The sequence below is a fragment of the Electrophorus electricus genome, chromosome 23, assembly GCF_041902795.1.
Source record: "Electrophorus electricus isolate QZ-2024a chromosome 23, ASM4190279v1, whole genome shotgun sequence".
Lineage (NCBI taxonomy): Eukaryota > Metazoa > Chordata > Actinopteri > Gymnotiformes > Gymnotidae > Electrophorus > Electrophorus electricus.
The window spans coordinates 1,948,093-1,961,199 of record NC_137519.1 but is presented as its reverse complement, the minus strand read 5'-3'; the positions used below and the strand labels follow the sequence as shown (position 1 = coordinate 1,961,199).

General features: G+C 40.0%; 1 pseudogene; it reads right to left on the bottom strand.

Annotated features, from left to right (window-relative positions):
* Positions 1–325: 325 nt before the first annotated feature.
* LOC145653279 (cytochrome P450 2K1-like) lies at positions 326–8,772 on the bottom strand (annotated as a pseudogene).
* Positions 8,773–13,107: the final 4,335 nt, after the last annotated feature.

Sequence of the window (13,107 nt, the reverse complement as noted above, 5' to 3'; positions counted from 1 at the left end):
TACAGTGAAATGCATCATACCTTGTGCAGTAGAAATATTAGACTTTATTTGAAGATTATGGCAAAACAGAGGCAGACTTCCCATGTTGTTCATATGTGTCACACTACTGTCAGATGAAACATTTGTAATAATGTATATACGAATTATACTGAGGGATGACTATGAACTTGACTTGGCATGAAAAACTAAAAGCACTGTTAATATTTACTGTAAATTATTAAGGTTCATTCACATATAAGAAATCATACATTTATTATAAAACTGAATGTTACTCAGCAATATGAATGATGAGGGTTTAATTTTAGGTGCCAAGTGTTGGGGCAGATAAGTGAGTTACATGTGAATGTGTTGGTCACGTGTGATGAACTTTGAAATCCAGGTTGCACCAGTGCCTGTGAATTTTTAAATAGTATTTTGCCAATATTATTCCAACCTTGAATGTAAATACTACCCTTACATGTTAAAAGTGAATGGATTATGCCAAGTAGTTTACTGCGCTGAGCTTATGGGGAGAGGGGTCAACGTGAAGCCCACAGCTGGCATGAGGTCCAACTGTTCCTCAGACACGCCAGGTGAAACGAAAGTGCTGCAGAAGAGTGGCGAAGAAGAGGAACAGCTCCATCCTGGCCAGACTCTCTCCCAGACACACCCTACGCCCTTAACAGACACACAGACAGACATTTAAAGTACAACATGAAATCTGGAGCACCAGATCAATGACAGAAAATGATTTCAGTGCACCTCCACAGAAGGGCATGAAGGCATCTCTCTTAATGAAGTGTCCCTACTCATCGAGGAAGTGTCCTGGATTAAAAGTGTAAGGGCTCTCCCACTCATTCTCATCCTTCAACACGGATGTCAAAAGAGCAAATACACAGGTTCCCTGGAAAGAATCACAGTTTTAGCTTAAGCAGGAAGCTAGTGACAGCTTTCTCTGGTATGACAACAGTGCAAAATTTAAATTTACGCAGCCATTTTGTCATGTCTTTGTTATATTTATAAACCAGCCAGTTTCAGCTCTCAGTCTCCTACGTACATTTAATAATTTTATCCTATGCATGCTTTTGTTGTATTGCTTTTAGACTCTTCTCAGTTAATCTAACAGCCTGACCTTCTTGATGAAGAAGCCTTGGAAGTTAATATCACAGGTAGTGGTGTGAGGGAGACTCATGGGTACTATGTCTGCCAGTCTCTGTGTCTCATGGATGACTGCATCTGTGTAAGGCAGGTTCTTGTGGTCATCCAGCACTGGCTGGCGGCCTCCAACCACCCTGTCAATCTCCTGTTGTACCTGATCTGGAGCACAACAGAAGATATTGTCTCGTGTTTTTAAGAAGACAAAAGCAATCAACTCCTTCAATATTACAATATAAACAAATACAAGAAGCAACCATGGTAAACCCTCAAACACCATCAAGCACCTCTTTGTCTTCCTCATTGGAGAAATGTCTTGGACACTGGATATTCACATTGCAGTTGGAATTCTTACCTTGTATGTGGGGGTACTTGGCCATTAAGCAGAATGCCCCAGTGGAGCGTTGTGCTGGTTGTCTCAGTACCAGCAGCAAACAGGTTGGAAACAGTTTGAAGGAGATTCTGTGCATGGAACAATGAGTTCTTTTTTCCAGCCTCCTAACCAATAATCAGAAGGGATCAATTAGTCAGCCAACATGAGACCACTTTCTTCCATCAGAGTACAACTGAGTAATACCAGGGATCATATAGAGAGATGTTTGAAAACCATCAAACCACTGGCTTTTTCCATACCAAGCCTAATCAGCTGGCCTAACAGTGAACCAATTCAACAAGCATGAAAAGGTTTTCTTAAGAAGTCCCATTTTATTTATATTTTTAAGGAACCAGTTTTGCTGTGCTAAAACCTATAAAGAAGCTTAAAATCATAAGGTTCCATTTATGCTTGCCAACTTAAGCCATTGTTTCATCCATGTTCATTTGTATGGTGGCCAGGAAGACCCAACATGCTGCAACTACATTAAACACATTCATCAAAACACATGTGCTACATTTCAGAAATGCAATGCAAATTCATGAATGTTATACAAATTCCAAAAACATTTTATTCAAAATGACAACATATGCTACATTTCAGAAATGCAGTGCAAATTCAAAAAACACATGCAACTTCAGAAATGCTACAAATCCAGTCACAACACAATGAAAGTGTTGTTTCAGGGGGACACAAAAAGGGGTTATTCAACCAAACAGCCAGTGAAAAGTAATTTATATTTGTGATTTCCAAAGTTTTGTCACTGGTGGTACAGAATGAACAATTGGCCTATTTGTGCTTTGCATTCTTGCACATGTTTGGTTGTAAAGAATGCAGCCTTAAAGAACACTGATAAAACAAAATCCCAACTAACAGAAATATAAACCTGATCCTGCCAGTTAATAACTAGCTAGATGCATTCAGAGTGTGTTACTATTTTAAACTCCAGTTCAGCCTAAAGAGATTCTGTCGAATACAACTAGGTTTCTGTCCATATACCTACTTTTAGAGCGTTATTGATTTCAAACCATATTTTGTATGTATGTAAAAACAACACACTTGAGATTAACTAGTAAGAATAAGACAATTGACAAGATGGTCACTGTAGCAGACCAGTTAAACTATCAAACCTGAACAAAAACATAGTGTATCCTGTAAATTAGTAACACACTCTGAAGGTAGCTAGCTAGCTAGCTAACTAACTACGTATTAAGCCAGAAACATAGTCGCGTTAAATGGGATTTTTTTTTTCATCAGCGTTCTTTAAAGCTGCATTACAACCTAGCAGAATTAAATATGCAAAACTGCTGAGCATGAATAGATCAGTTGTTCATTCTGTATCAACATAATCCATAACAAACGATATAACCATGGTAATCACAAATATAAATATTTTTCATTAGCTACTCGGTCACCACTGGTCTCATAGGAGTCCATTCCCTCTCCGTGTCCTCAGAAACATGTCCGTCGTGTTGTAGCTGTTATTTGCAGGGTTTCTGAAGTTGCATGCGTTTTTTGAATTTGCATCACGTTTCATTTGCAGCACAGTGGGTCTTCACATTCATCGTACATTTGTGTTATTTTTAATTTTATTTTCTGCAATCTGAACAGTGTTACATTTAACTTTCCACTGAATTAAGAGAGTCAATCAAGGACACTCTGCCAATTGTAAACGCAATGTGTATAAATACTGCTATTATCAATGTTTAAACACCAGTTAAAGAGGTGTATACCAAGCTTGAAACAGGTGTTTGACAGTTCATGACTGAACTTGCTTTGGAGCAAGGGAAAGACATTCCTGTCTCCCATGAATATTGCCCCTATCTGTATTGTGAATTGTGTGATTTTTGTGTGCTTGTTTTTGTCCCACACAGAGCATCACGCACACATGGACAATGTTCCAGGCTGCTGGAACTGTCCAAATGCCCCATAATAAGAAGTGATAACGGCCTTTTGAAAGCCAACTTTGATGTTGTCATTCTTGTGACATAGCGAACAGGGAATTCCTTTACACAGTGTGACAATCAGGCTTCCCACACTCATAGAGCTCCTTGTGCAAGTATAGTCAATTAAGCAAAACATGTTAATTTTGTTAGTCTTTCCACTACTGCTTCCACTTACTGTAGTACTAGCAATTAAACTTCACATCTAGTAGTTCTCTAGGTAATGCTGTCAGTTATTAGGGATCCCTGTATGACCTTTATTCTCATTTATCCTGTCTGTTTTTAAAAATGATATTACCTATATGAATCAATACATTAATTCCTTTAGAATTGGTGATTAGTTGCTAAACATCCTATCGATTGTTGATCAAACTCAAAATCTCCCACTGAGATGCAAACGAGAGTTTTCTGTTTCACCATTTGGCAGCCAGATAGTGCTACTGAAGCACTTTGAATTGCCACAGTATATGAAAAGTGCTATATAAATTAACTTAAGTTGCCTATTGATTAAAGGTCAGATTGAGTCGTCTTCTAGTTAGTCCTGTAGATTACTTTTGTTTTCTAAACAAATATTCTCATTTGTTTTATCTGGTTTCTCTCTTTATTCCCTCTATTCTTCAATGTATTATACACTATGCGATTGCTGATTAGTTCAACGTTCCATTAGCTGTCAAGTTTGTGGCTTCACTGGTGGCATTTCTAACCTGTGGTGGATGATCACGAGTTAGACAACTTGCGACTTCCAGTTGAGACTGATTAAAATATTTCCATATGCGATGGTGCCCCATTAATTTACTATAACTATAACAAATTTGATGAGTGCAGAATTATAAATTAGGAGTTCATACCACTACAGAGGTCATATGGATACTCCAAAATATGAGTGGTTGTATATGCACTATGTACAAGATAAAACTTGACACATTAAGCATTTCTGTATACAGCACAAGAAGGACATACCACGTTTTGTTTGCATGCTAGAAAACAGTCAATAAAGCCTCTGCACTCCTGAGGGTTCAGGGTCTCCTGGAGGCTGTGCACAAGCTGCATTATATCCTTCAGAGTTTTTTCACAGTTTGCCATGATAATTTTCCAGTCCTTTAGCCAGAGCCGAAGCCAGGGGAACATATTGTAAAGCTACAAACACACAGATTAACATTTTGTTATGTGCCTCCTACATTTATCCATACATCATCCTATCTTTGTGTCTCTTGCTTATTCAAAAACATAGCAGGGTACCTGTATAGAAGCTGAACCAGTGATCCTGATATTCTCATTGCTTCGGTTTACCATGTTTTGGAACCGAGGATCACTGTATTCAAACCTGCTTCCATATACAATGGCTGAGGTGATATTTGAGGCATTTATACAATAACCAATAACAGGATGTTAAATGTTCCCATATATTACATTTTGGATAAATGGATAATTACATTATGGATAATTTGGATAATTACATTTTTGGCTCAACTACAAAAAATAGTTACTTCTGGTAAGAGTAAAATAGAAAATATATACTTATGTCTCTTACCCTTAAAGTTCTCCACCACTTCCCTCAAATTCCACATCTCTTCTATGATTCTCTCTTCACTCCCTCTCTTGCCCTGCCCAAAGTCCTGCAGGGTGCTAAGGGCAAAGCGCCTCATCTCTTTCCAGTTCTCACCATTAGAAAACAGAATTCCTTGATCATAAACAGAAATCATTAAACCTTTGTTGTTAAACAGCTAAATGTCAGCGAAATGCCATAAATGTAAATGTAAACACAAAATGCAGAATGGTTTTTCATCTTAACTGTGAGACAACTGCATGTTTTTACAATATTTATATAAAACAGGTATTCATGATGAAACACACATTGGGAAACTGCTTATGATCTATTCCAGTGCAAAACCAAATTATAACCATGATTAATAAGGAAAATAACATAAAATAATAATTGTCTTCAGAAAATGGCCTTTTATGAAGAACATTGCTGGCCTGGCTTCCCTCTGGCTGTTTCACAACGGTTTCCCCTTTTCTCCTAATTCTTCTCTTACACTTTAGTCATGCTCTTTCACCATGAATCTTGTTTTATTAATGTTTCCCTTGTTGGTGTCACTCTGGGTGACTTCTCCTTCAGGATATAAACACCTCCCCTGCCCTTCTTTTGGAAAATCTGATCACACCTCCATCCTTATCCTGCCTGCATACAGACAAAACTCAAACAGGAAAAAAGGTTTTCTGATCAGTCTATCAATGGAGTGCAGAGGCCACCTTCACACTTCAGGACTGCTTTGAAACCACAGACTGGTGGATATTTTGTGACACAGCTGGCACTAACATCAATGAATTCTCAGACATATGTGGAATAGACTTTGCATGATCACTGACTACAAAGGAAGTTGGTACTGTGATAGGGGGGTTGACCTCCTCACTTGCAGAGAAGCTAAATGTTCATTATGCTCGGTTTGAGGAAAACATCCCCCTTGCTGCAAAACTCCCAGTAGATCAGGAGAGCTTTGTGTCTGAGGAGGTCAGATCCTTTAAGGCAGTTAACCCACGCAAGGTACCTGGTCCACAATTGGATACTGGACTACCTGATATGCAGACCCAAGGTGGGGAAAGTAGAAAACAGCTTCTCTTCAACACTGACTCTAAACACAGGGGCTCCACAGGGTTGTGTGCTCAGCCCCCTCCTGTACTCCCCATTTACACATGACTGTGTAGCCAAACACACATCTAACATCATCTTCAAGTTTGCTGATAGCACAACCATCCTAGGCCTCATCACAAGGGGAGACAAGTCAACCTACAGAGACAAGGTTAGTGCTCTATCAAAGTGTTGCTACGACAACATCCTCCAGCTCAATGTCAGTAAAATGAAGGAGATGATTGTGGACTACAGGAAGCTGCATTTGGGTGGTCACTCTCGCCTATACATCAACGTATCCCAAGGGGAAAGAGTCGGTTGAGTTTTTCGGTATACACCTCACAGATGACCTCACCTGGTTCAACCACACCAACACACTGGTGAGATCAGCCCAACAGCACCTCTTCTTTCTGTGAAGGTTCAGGAGGTTTGGCCTGCCGCCTGACATTTTCACCACCTTTTATAGATCTAAAACAGAGAGCAAACCCACAGGTTGCATCACTGTCTGGTACTGCAGCTGCACTGCAAGTGACTGAAGGTCCTCCAGAGAGTAGTGAGGACTGCAGAATCCATCATAGGCCACAAACCTCCAGCCTTACAGGATAGCCATCAGTCCTGCTGCTTGGGGAAAATGAAAATGATGCAGCTAGACAGTAGCCACCCAGCACACAGCCTGCTCACTGTGTGTCACAGGCATCGCAGTTCCCACGGCGACATATTTACGTGCTTGGTTTGGTTTCTGTCCCTGGTATACTTGGCTCGGTTTTGTCAAGCTCTTGTTTTGGTTTCGTTCTGTTCCACCCCCGAGCCTGTATCCCCAGCTGTAATTATGTTCACCCGTGTCTGGTAATGTTTATCTGGATCTTCATCAGTCTTGGTTATTTAAGCCCTGTTTTGCTTTCCAGTTTGTCGGTTATTTTGGTTTGCCAGTTGTGTTTAGATTTGGTGTTGCTGTTGCTGTCATTGTCTCTGTTACTTCCTAGTTAGTTTCTTGAAGTCTACCTCATTCTGTGCTGATGAACAGTTTCTACCCTCCTATAAGGCTCTTAAACAGGATGTGAAACAGTTAGTCCTTAGTATTAGTTCTTGGCAGCACACCACTACTTGAACATTTCCACATAGTCACTATTAACATACAGGGTGTAGTTTATCTACAGATTACCCTGGGCTAATATATTCAATAGCAGGAGGCTCCTTATTAGGACTCTTCTGAAGTCTAGTCACCATCTATTCTGAAAAAAATCAAAACAAAAAAGTAAATAAATAATGAATGAAAAACAAATAATTTACCTAATTAAAATTTAAATAGTACCATGATCAACTCACACACACATTCCATCATCTAAATTGGCTGAATAAGGTTTTCTGAATCCTTGGCTGAAGTCATAGAATATGGGACTGATGTCTCTTGTCTCCAAATTCTTCTGCATGATTCACCAGTGCTTGTTTGACAGTTTGATATCCTGTCAGGACAACTACTTTCTTTGGACCAAAATACACAGTGAATATGGATCCATATTGTTTTGACATCTGCAAACACAAATTGGATGGATAAAAAGTTTTCTGTTAATACAATGTACTCTATACAATGGGTTGATGGATTTTTTTGAATTTTAAGTAAAGACACTGCCATATTTATTTATTTAGTTAGGGTTTCAGAAGTAATAATCACATTGTTGAACTTGTGACTTTATGAGTCAAGACTGATTTAACATAGTCCTTAAATAATAATTAATTCATTAATTTTCCCTGCTAATCAGAGTGGTGCGGTAACGTGCGGTGGCCCGAGTGCCGTAGGGGGAGCGGCAGGACGCACAGACTCCTCCGACTGGGACGAACATTTATTCACATTTAACATGAAACACTAACGGCACTCACAAGAATCACTCACGACTGATACAAACAAGAAACGATTAACATTAAACACATACGGTGAACACTAATACAGTGAACATTGACTATGCTACAGCACACGTTACAGAATAACCAACCGCTACAGCACGCACTCTCCCTCGACAAAAAAAGTAATTCCTAGCGGGGGGTGCATGAACATCCTCTGCACCTCTGCCTGGATCCCAGGATATTGGGGAGAGGACCGTTGTCTGCGTCTTCTCCGGAGGTAGAGGGGAACAGCCCCAGGAATTTCTTGGGGGGGGCCTCAGGCGGTTGAGCCCGGGCCAGGGAGGACCGAGGGGCACCACAACCACCAGAAAGAGGGCGGTTGCGTGGAGCCAGCGGGATCTCCCAAGACCCTTCTCCTCAGCTGACTCGCCAGCGAAACTGGAAAGGTCTGCCCAAAGCCTCAGAGGCAACCCGCCTCTGGGACGCTCTTAGAGCGGCGGGAAAGAGGAGGACCGTTTAGGGATGTCTGGAACCGGGGCGGACGTGCACCCCCGCGTGTCCGCTGAGGCCTCGGACACGTCAAGGAGCCTGCGGGGACGGCGGGCGCCACGTCACAGCGCCTTGTGTTTGTGTGTTGGTGCTATTGTGTGTTTCTGTTTGCGCCTTTTGTGTTTACAGGCGCAACGTGTGGTGGAGTGTACCGGACTGCCCCGAGAGAGGCAGGGAAGCTGCCTTTCTCTCTCTCCCCGCGAGGTCTCTCTTGCTGGCGGCACCTGGCCCGCCTGGGCGCCGGGCACTGCCATGCTGTGTTTGTGTGTACGTGTACACGGTACCTGGAGGTTCACGTTCATTGGACGGATGCGTCGGGATCCGCGCCCCTTGGGAGGGGGTTCTGTCACGGAACGCTCGCCTCCCGCGATTCACGTGGTTCGACCCGCCATGTGCAGTGCGAGGACTGTCTTGTCTGTAACCACACCTGCACCTCGTATATACACCTGCACCTTAATGTATATAAACGCGTGTTAAAGTGTGCAGGATGTTGGTTATTGTTGGCGTAATGTCTGAATGTAATGTGTTTGTTAGATGTATTCTTGTGTATCGTGTTTGTTTAACTTTAACCATTTCATGTTCCTTGTTTGTGATAAGCGTGCCATTGTGTCGTTTGTTAATAAATGTTCGTCCCAGTCGGTAGAGTCTGTGCATCCTGCCCCTCGCCCTACGGCACTCGGGCCGCCGCACCTTACAGGTGCCCCAAGTAATCTTATCATTTTTGATTGCCAATTTATTGAGGTGATCATAACACTATATTTGTGACAATAGCTGTTGTAAAAAATGCTATATACCAACTAGCTAGCTATCTTCTCCGTAAACTAGCTACTGTTAGCTCACACCTACGTTCCATGCAAACATTATTGTAAAAAGTAGAAAAATGAACATTATGAAAACTATTCCAGTGTTTAATTAATATCATTTCCACTTTGTAAATATTTCTACCATGTGAGTCACGTATCTGTGACTATCATGAACAATTGCATCATTTCCTAGATGAGGCAGATGTAAAAGGAGACATTTACAGCGAGGCATTACTTAGCCATTGTTGTAAAACAATTATTTTGTAGCCTTCTTGTCATTTTACTACCTTAACCCTTTCCTTTTATAAGCTGTTTTTTAATCAGTAACAATTTATGAAACATTAGCTAACCTACTAATATGCAAAAAATAGGCTTGTCTTCATAGCCAGACTACACATATTATACTGTTACTGTTCCATATTACACAGGGTACTGTTCTGAATGTTTCTTGTAGATAATGGTCTAATGAATCATTGCTTGGTCTTACTAAATGCTACGCTGTCTGCCAGTTCACACAAGCCACCTGTTGCAGTGTTGCTGTCAATGTATGTCAATTAGAATTCTGTCAGTGGAGGTGCTGATGCCATCAGGGGCTGCTGTGTTCTCGCACACATAGCTGGCACTAAATAACAGGTCTAAACCAAGTTAAGAATGCACTCTTCTCGGTAAAATTTAATTTTTAGCTCTGAAAATGACCAAGGTGTGGACCTCAGTGACCTCATAGCTAGCTATGAGCATGCTCCTAAAGTTAAAGGGGAACTTCATGGATTTGACTAATTTTCTTTATCATTCAATGATTTAGACATAAACAAAGTTATTAAGAGTTTTTTGGTGTGAAATGTGCATTTCTAGACACATTTAGTAATTAGCTGTCAGAGTAGTTCACAGTGGTAGTACTAGAACCACACGTTGTGACGTCTACACTGCAAAAATAGTCACTTAATCTGTTCTCCAAAATGAGCAGTATCTGTCTTCTAAGTTTGTATATGATGATGGTAAAAGAGTGATAAACTTTAAAAACTACATCTTTGGGTCCTATTTTTCCTTACAACATCCTCCATGTGTCTCTCCATCCTACACCTCCTGGTTCTTCTGCTTGTGTGTGTGTGTTCAGTCACTCTCCTTGCATTCAACCAACCAGCAGGTCAGCAGGTGTAGTGTTACGATAGAAATGACAAGTCACCATTTACTACATAATTAATGTGAAGTAGCCCTATTTTGTTAGAATAACTTGAAAGTAGTCTAAAAATGTCATTTTATTTATTTTATTTTTTTAATGCCCTGGCCAGTATTCTTTGGCTGCACTTTAGGGGGACATTGATTTTATTTTTCAATTTTCATTAGTGATGTCACATACGTCATTGTTTGTATGCAGACCTCTACAGGATTTTATATTTGAAGGTTCAGTTTTACAACTAGCTGACTGGGGATTTAGGAACGACAATATCACAATATTTTTTACTAATATCAGCCTTTATCCAGTAGACTCAGTATAATGTGCAAACAGCAGTAAGATGTTGTAAAGGGATTGTGGGGCAAAACATGGGTGCAAATTCACAGAGCTGATGGACCTGGAATGTGGAACAGGTTGCACTGAATGGTGGGAGATGCTAGAGTGACGCTGAAAGGACAAAAGCTGAATGTGACATCATCAGGAACAAGGCGCGATTAACAGTACTCATTAAGTGACGATTTATTAATGAAACACACAAAGAAAACAAAGCAGCTTCAAATAGAAGCAAAAGAAAATAAATGAAAATAAAATAAAATTAAAAACAAGCAGGAAAGCTACTAAATGGTGGGCAGGCTCAGCAAAGCCTGTAACAGCAGGGTTAGGGACCATCAGTAGGGTCAGAGCTGATGAGATAGCACCTCTTTTATATCTGAGGTCAATTTTTCAACTAGGAGTGAGATATTGTATTTATTTGATGCTATGAGTTTATGTATTTGTGTTAACATTTTCTGAGGTTTAATTTAGTGTAGTTATATATATGGCTAGGGGGAGTATGGTTACAAAAGTGTCTGATATTGACTGTTTTCTTTAAAACATCTTTGTACAAATTGAAAGTGACAGTTATCTGGTATGTTGTATTTTTCTGACGTCAAAGAAAATACAAGAGAATAACTGTGCCCGGCTGATTATACCTCTCTGCCTCCATGTGCAAAATACAAAGGGTTTGTTATTGATTAAAAACATGGGATTGTTCCATAAAGTTTGATCATAGGGAGAATAGATGCAATTAAGAATTTTGTTTGAAATCTACCAAGTATTCAAGGTAGTACTTATTGTATTGTATTCATAACATTTCAATTTTTTAATAATTTTGTTTATGAATGGAATGCTATTGATGCCTACTTCTTGAATTAAGATCCTCAATGTCTAATCATGATTGGTTTAAATTACTTGTCCAGTGTCTGATGTAAAGCAATTGGTGGGAAAAGAAGTAGTAATAAAAATTTGTATTAATAAATAAATTTAATTTTGAGGTTGACATTCAGGTACATGCTGATGGCAAACACCTAGAAATCAGAGGGGGAGAGTTAGAGAGTTAGTGTGCACCTTCTGCAGTTGTTTGACACATTTAGGTCCTTTTCAGGATACGAGATTAACTGGTCCAACTTTTCCAACTGGTCAGCTCTTACATCTTTGAACAACATGGCCAGTTCAATTCAACTACCCTCCTTATTTCCTGTTAATGATTCATTTAAATACCCGGGGTTTGATTCTTTCTTCTTTATCAGTGATGGCAATGGACAATTTTCACACCTTGCTGCAAAAAATTGAGATGATTTATATAGGTGGAGCTCACTGAGAACATCTCTGGGATAAAAATGAATATACTTCTACAACTCAGCTATCATTTTTACATACTCCTGATTTACCTCCCACTCCCTGTATAAATGACATAGGCTACCGTGATTTGGGCTGGCATTTCAACAAGCAAAATGGCTCAGTTTTTTGGCTTGATACATCATTGTTTATTCAAAAAACCTTTTTCCATAACTCTTTTTCACATTTTGACTTTAGCAATATTCTGACTTTTCCATCTCATCCTAGCGTAAAAATCTTTTTGTGATATTTGGGTGTTTGGGCTTTTTCCAATTCTGCAAAAACTTTGTGGACAGAAACCCCACTACTGATGGTGTCTAACCCTGTTGAGGGTCCCTAACCCTACTGATGGTCCCTAAACCTGCTGATGGTGCCTAACCGAGTTTACGGAGGCAGTAGGAGGGTTTATTGGAAAACTGGTGGACGAAATGATTCCAAGAGCCACCATAAAGACATTTCCCAACCAGGGTGAGAAAAAAACCATCTGCAAGCCTCTGAACTCTCACACTACTGCCTACAACGTGGGGCTCATCAGGAACATGAACAAGTACAAGTCTGTGGCATACGGAAAGCACAGGGCGGTGAGAGAGCTGAATCAGCGCTATGGGAGGAAACTAGAGTCACAGTTCCAGCAGAGTGGCTCTAGATCCCTGTGGCATGGACTATGGATAGATACATAAATATATATACCTACAGAGAGACAGATAGACACAAACCTACCGATAAATACCTGCAGATGGCTGGACAGATACATACATAAATATACATACCTATAGATAGATAGATAGATAGACACATACCTACCGATACGTACCTATAGATGGATAGACAGATACATAAACAACTATACATACCTAAAGAGCGATAGATAGATACATACCTATCAATACATACCTGCAGATAGATAAAAACATAGATACATACCTGCAGATGGATAGACATATACATACATAACAATACATAACTATAGAGAGAGATAGATAGGTACATACCTACCAATACAT